At 36.3% G+C, this 5,638-nt stretch overlaps 1 non-coding gene across 1 annotated transcript; it reads right to left on the bottom strand.

Moving 5' to 3' along the window:
- Positions 1–824: 824 nt before the first annotated feature.
- On the bottom strand, positions 825–931 carry LOC139030064 (U6 spliceosomal RNA). Its single transcript, XR_011482383.1, has one exon. It is a non-coding gene; the product is annotated as a U6 spliceosomal RNA (small nuclear RNA).
- Between the last annotated feature and the right edge of the window lie 4,707 nt (positions 932–5,638).

Raw genomic sequence — 5,638 nt, 5'->3', positions numbered from 1 at the left:
TGGGTAGAATAGCCATTTTTACAATATTGATTCTTCCAATCCATGAACACGGTATGTTTCTCCATCTGTTTGTGTCCTGTTTGATTTCTTTCATCAGTGATTTATAGTTTTCTATGTATAGGTCTTTTGTTTCTTTAGGTAGATATACTCCTAAGTATTTTATTCTTTTTGTTGCAATGGTGAATGGTATTGTTTCCTTAATTTCTCTTTCTGTTTTTTCATTGTTAGTGTATAGGAATGCAAGGGATTTCTGTGTGTTAATTTTATATCCTGCAACTTTACTGTATTCATTGATTAGCTCTAGTAATTTTCTGGTAGAGTCTTTAGGGTTTTCTATGTAGAGGATCATGTCATCTGCAAACAGCGAGAGTTTCACTTCTTCTTTTCATATCTGGATTCCTTTTACTTCTTTTTCTGCCCTGATTGCTGTGGCCAAAACTTCCAACACTATGTTGAATAGTAGTGGTGAGAGTGGGCAACCTTGTCTTGTTCCTGATTTCAGGGGAAATCCTTTTGTCTTTTAATTTCATGGCTGCAATCACCATCTGCAGTGATTTTGGAGCCCAGAAAAATAAAGTCAGCCACTGTTTCCACTGTTTCCCCATCTATTTGTTATGAAATGATGGGACCAGATGCCATGATCTTAATTTTTTGAATGTCGAGGTTTTTTTTATTTTTATTTTTTCATTTATTTTTAATAGTTGGAGGCTAATTGCTTCACAGTTTTGTAGTGGTTTTTGTCATACACTGAAATGAATCAGCCATGGATTAACATGTATTCCCCATCCCGATCCCCCCTCCCACCTCCCTCTCCACCCAATTCCTCTGGGTCGGAACGCTTCACGAATTTGCATGTCATCCTTGAGCAGGGGCCATGCTAATCTTCTCTGTTTCGTTCCAATTTTAGTATATGTGCTGCCAAAGCAAGCACGAATGTCGAGTTTTAAACCAACTTTTTAACTCTCCTCTTTCACTTTCATCAAGAGGCTCTTTAGTTCTTCTTTGCTTCTGCCATAAGGGTGCTGTCGTCTGCATATCTGAGGTTATTGATATTTCTCCCAGGAAATCTTGACTAGTGTGTGCTTCATCCAGCCTGACCCTTTGTTGATATACTCTGCATATAAGTTAAATAAGCAGGGTGACAATATACAGCCTTGACATACTCCTTTTTCTGTTTGAAACCAGTCTGTTGTTCCATGTCCAGTTCTAACTGCTTCTTCCTGACCTGTATACTGATGTCTCAAAGGGCAGGTCAGGTGGTCTGGTATTCCCATCTCTTGAAGAATTTTCCACAGTTTGTGTTGATCCACACAGTCAAAGACTTTGGCATGGTCAATAAAGCAGAAGTAGATGTTTTTCTGGTACTCTCATGCTTTTTTCATGATCCAAATGGATGTTGGCAATTTGGTCTCTGGTTCCTCTGCCTTTTCTAAAACCAGCTTGGACATCTGGAAGTTCACGGTTCACATATTGTTGAAGCCTGGCTTGGAGAATTTTGAGCATTACCCAAAGAATAGTAAGGAGAGATAAGAAAGCCTTCCTAAGCAAACAAAGCAAAGAAATAGAGGGAAACAATAGAATGGGAAAAACTAGACATCTCTTCAAGAAAATTAGAGATACCAAGGGAGTATTTCATACAAAATGTGTCAATAAAGGAGAGAAATGGTATGGACCTAACAGAAGCAGAAGGTATTAAGAAGAGGTGGCAAGAATACACAGAAGAACTATACAAAAAAGATCTTCACAACCCAGATAATTACGATGGTGTGATCACTCACCTAGAGCCAGACATCCTGGAATGTGAAGTCAAGTGGGTCTTAGGAAGCATCACTACAAACAAAGCAGGTGGAGGTGGTGGAATTTCAGTTGAGTTATTTCCAATCATAAAAGATGATGCTGTGAAAGTACTGCACTCAATATGCCAGCAAATTTGGAAAACTCAGCAGTGGCCACAGGACTGGAAAATGTCGGTTTTCATTCCAATCCCAAAGAAAGACAATGCCAAAAATATGCTCAAACTACCACACAATTGCACTCGTCTCACATGCTAGTAACTTATTAATGTTCAAAATTAACCAAGGTAAGGAAACATGAAATAATAGACTGCATTTGGGACCCTCAACTAATTTAGTATATTTGAGAAAAACTTCCTGATATATCAGCTAGGGTGTTCCAACTCTAGGTTAGTGTAACAAGCAATTTATAAAATGAAAATCACAGCTTCTTGGGTTCATAAATTGCTTTATAATTGCTTATCCATTCTCTGCTCTATCTATCCTCCAGTATCCTCATCATGAATACTTTAATGGATCAACAACACAGGGACTCTTTGAAGTGATTGTTATATTTTTAGGGATTCTTCTAAGTAAAAATAACAACCATTCTCCAAACATCACAAAATCAGTCTTCTTGAATTCCACTGATGCTCTCAGCTTTAGATTCTCAAAGATCCAATAACTTGTCCTTATGTAACACTTACAGTGTCTGCCTGCAAAGGGGCACTCAGTCATGTCCCACTCTTTGCGACCCCAGGGACTGCAGCCAGTCAGGCTCCTCTGTGCATGGAATTTTCCAGGCAAGAATATTGGAGTGGGTTACCATTTCCTTCTCCAGGGGATCTTTTCAACACAGGGATTGAAACTGCATCTCAAAGAAACCTCTCTCAGGCCTCTATTTTGACATTTTTAAATTGGGAATGCAAAGATAATACAGTGATGTTTGGATAGTGAAATTTAGACTTAGGTATTTATTTTTTCCTTCTCTTGAAAGCTTTACTCCAGGGTTCACTAGTTGTACTTTCTACCCTTTATTAGTTTTTCTCTACCTATTATCAGTGTATTTCATACTGTCAAAACTCTTAACAGCAAATAATCTTTAGAATATTAATTCCTTAAATTGGACAAAATATTAGAATCATTAACCATTTTCATAACTGGTTATCAACTCAGCTGTGTTAAATTTGGAGGTCAGATGTCATGTTGAGCTATAAGAAAGGCTAATGGTGAAATTTATTTTTTCATTTATTTTGGTTTAACCTCACTGTTAACATTTAACACAAATTGTAAATCGGGCCATACATAAACCACTTGCCAAAGGTTTCAGCCATATGGGTAATTTGAAGACACCTCATAGAACTAATATTCCTAAATATGGTTTGTATGATAGAATAGAACCAGTAGTATGGTGAGCCCAAAACGATGATGAACACTAGGTGCTTATAGTGGTGGAGAGACCTTGAGAGAAATTGTTGGCCTTGTAGCAGTCTGCAATAGCAGAGGATAGTTGGAAGTCCAGAAAGCAAGCCTGAAAAACTTGACACCTCAAGGGGGCAAGATTAGATGTAGAAACATTTGGAGACTAAAAGAGAATGGACAATCGGAAGGAAGATAGGTAAAGTTGAAATTAGGAGATGAAGTTATTGAAAGAGGTAATCTCAAAACTATTGAACCTTTCCTAGGCTTCTATACAAGGGATTCTTAAAAGGCAGGACTGGTCCCATTATATAGGATAATCTGTGGGTAATTTTATATCCTATCTGGCTCATCCAGTTCTACTTACTCCTAATAAAAGCATAATGAATTATTGGTGAATGCTCAAGTTCAAGTCAAAGAATAAGTAAAGAATAATAGTTTATTGTCAGTATAGCTTAAATGTTTTCTTTAAATTTTATTGGTAAAATACATCATGCGTGATGGGGTTTTCGAAAGCACTATATCATTTAGATTCAGCTTTTAAACAGTGTATATTTGATGTATCATAGAATCTAATAAAAATGCTAAACCAGGCTGTTAAATATTTATGTGCCATTTGTATATTATGTGGGGAGGGGACTTTAATTAGTTTGGTGTACAAGAGAGAATCTGCATTTCCACAAGGAGAAGAAATGTTAAGATGAATGTTTTAGCCATAACTTCCTATGTAGAATACTTTCAGAAACTATTCAAACAGTACTATAGAATTAAAAGCAAGATGGACTAGGGGTAAATATATATATATATATAATGAAGATTACTCAATCAATGATACCATGTTATACTGTAATTAAAGCTGATGTGATGACATGTAAATTATAGAGAATTCTGTTTATCTGAGAGCACTTCAAAAACCCTATTTTACAGTCTCACTCATTCTGGGTTTTGGGACACATTCTTAAGATTTTAATTAACTGAGTACCTTGTAGTGCCTCAGGAGGCATGTCTGGGGAATTAGAAATAACTTTAGAGTAAGAGGATTGGGCTCCAGAAAACCCAGCTTTCCCACTTTTGAGATGTATAAACTTGTGCAGCGTATTCTTTGAGCCATATTCATTTTGATTTATTCATTAATGACACTAATTGTTTTCATGGAGACTGTGTGAGAAGGTTAGAGAAGTTATGGCTTAATTAATAATTACAACTGTTGTCTCATAATGGATGTTCAGCCAATGTTCTTCTCCTTGCTCTGGTCTCAGTCATTACCCTATATACATATTTTTCCTCTGTTTGCATTTTCAGTGAGTATATTTCTTCCAAGTCTTCCTGATGCTATGATCATGATTTCCTCTCAGCCCTCAGTGCCACAATTTAAAATCAGATACTTAGCAGAATCAGCTTTCTAATTAATCAGTCACTGACCACTCAAACTTTTCGTACTCATGGTTATACTAAATGTTCTAAAGTATTGATTCCAGATAAAGTTTTAATCACTGGCCTGTCTATCAAAGTCCTCATCAGTGCATTTCTGAACTTAGATTCCATGACTCCCAGCATCTGGTCTTTACTCTAAATGGTGGAGAGTAACTATGGAATAATGACACACACTAAGAGCATTGTTTTTCCTTCATTGGTTTTCCCAAATAGATAGCTCTCCTCTCATTCTTTGTAAGCCAGTTATTTTATTTTTCTATGACTTGATATCCTCATCTATAACATTTGTATAATAAATATTTTCTAGCACAAAGTAATGCTCAGTGCATATCTGTTGTCACTGTTAGAGATGTTATTAAACTCTGCACATCCTAGAACACTAATCCCCCAGGAATATTTCTATAACCATGTCACTTCCCAATAATCTTACTCCTTTGAACTCTATGACATTTGATGCTATTCATATTATTGTTAATTCACTTGAGTTTATTTAAGCCTTGACCTCCAAGTGAAAAATAAATATTTGAGGGCATGACCCATGAGTTGCAATTATTTTGGACCTCTCGTAGAATTGTGGGTAGAGAGAAGGAGAGAATGAAGAACTAGCTATTATAGGGACCTCACAATAGATACCTGTTTGTAACACAGGCTTAGTTGTTTATTTTTATTGCCATTATAATTAATTTTATAATAGTGTGTTTTGTATTTTTCTACATTAAAATAATATAATTTACTGCCCCAACCCTTTCCCAAGGAAATCTATTTTCCTCCTCATCTTCAACACTTAAGTGTCTATAAGAAAGGGAACTATTAATTAGAAAAGTCATTAATTCACTCATTTAGAATTTAAATTAAATTCTAACACTTGTATCAAGTTTCACCATATCTATGCAATAACTCAACTTCCCAGGTGGCTTAGTGGTAAAGTATCCGCCTGCCAATGCAGGAGACACAGGAGACGCGAGTTCTATCCCTGGGTCGGGAAGGTCCCCTGGTGTAAAAAAGGGCAACCC

Source organism: Odocoileus virginianus, chromosome 20 (assembly GCF_023699985.2).
Source record: "Odocoileus virginianus isolate 20LAN1187 ecotype Illinois chromosome 20, Ovbor_1.2, whole genome shotgun sequence".
Lineage (NCBI taxonomy): Eukaryota > Metazoa > Chordata > Mammalia > Artiodactyla > Cervidae > Odocoileus > Odocoileus virginianus.
This window is presented reverse-complemented; position numbering and strand designations above follow the sequence as displayed.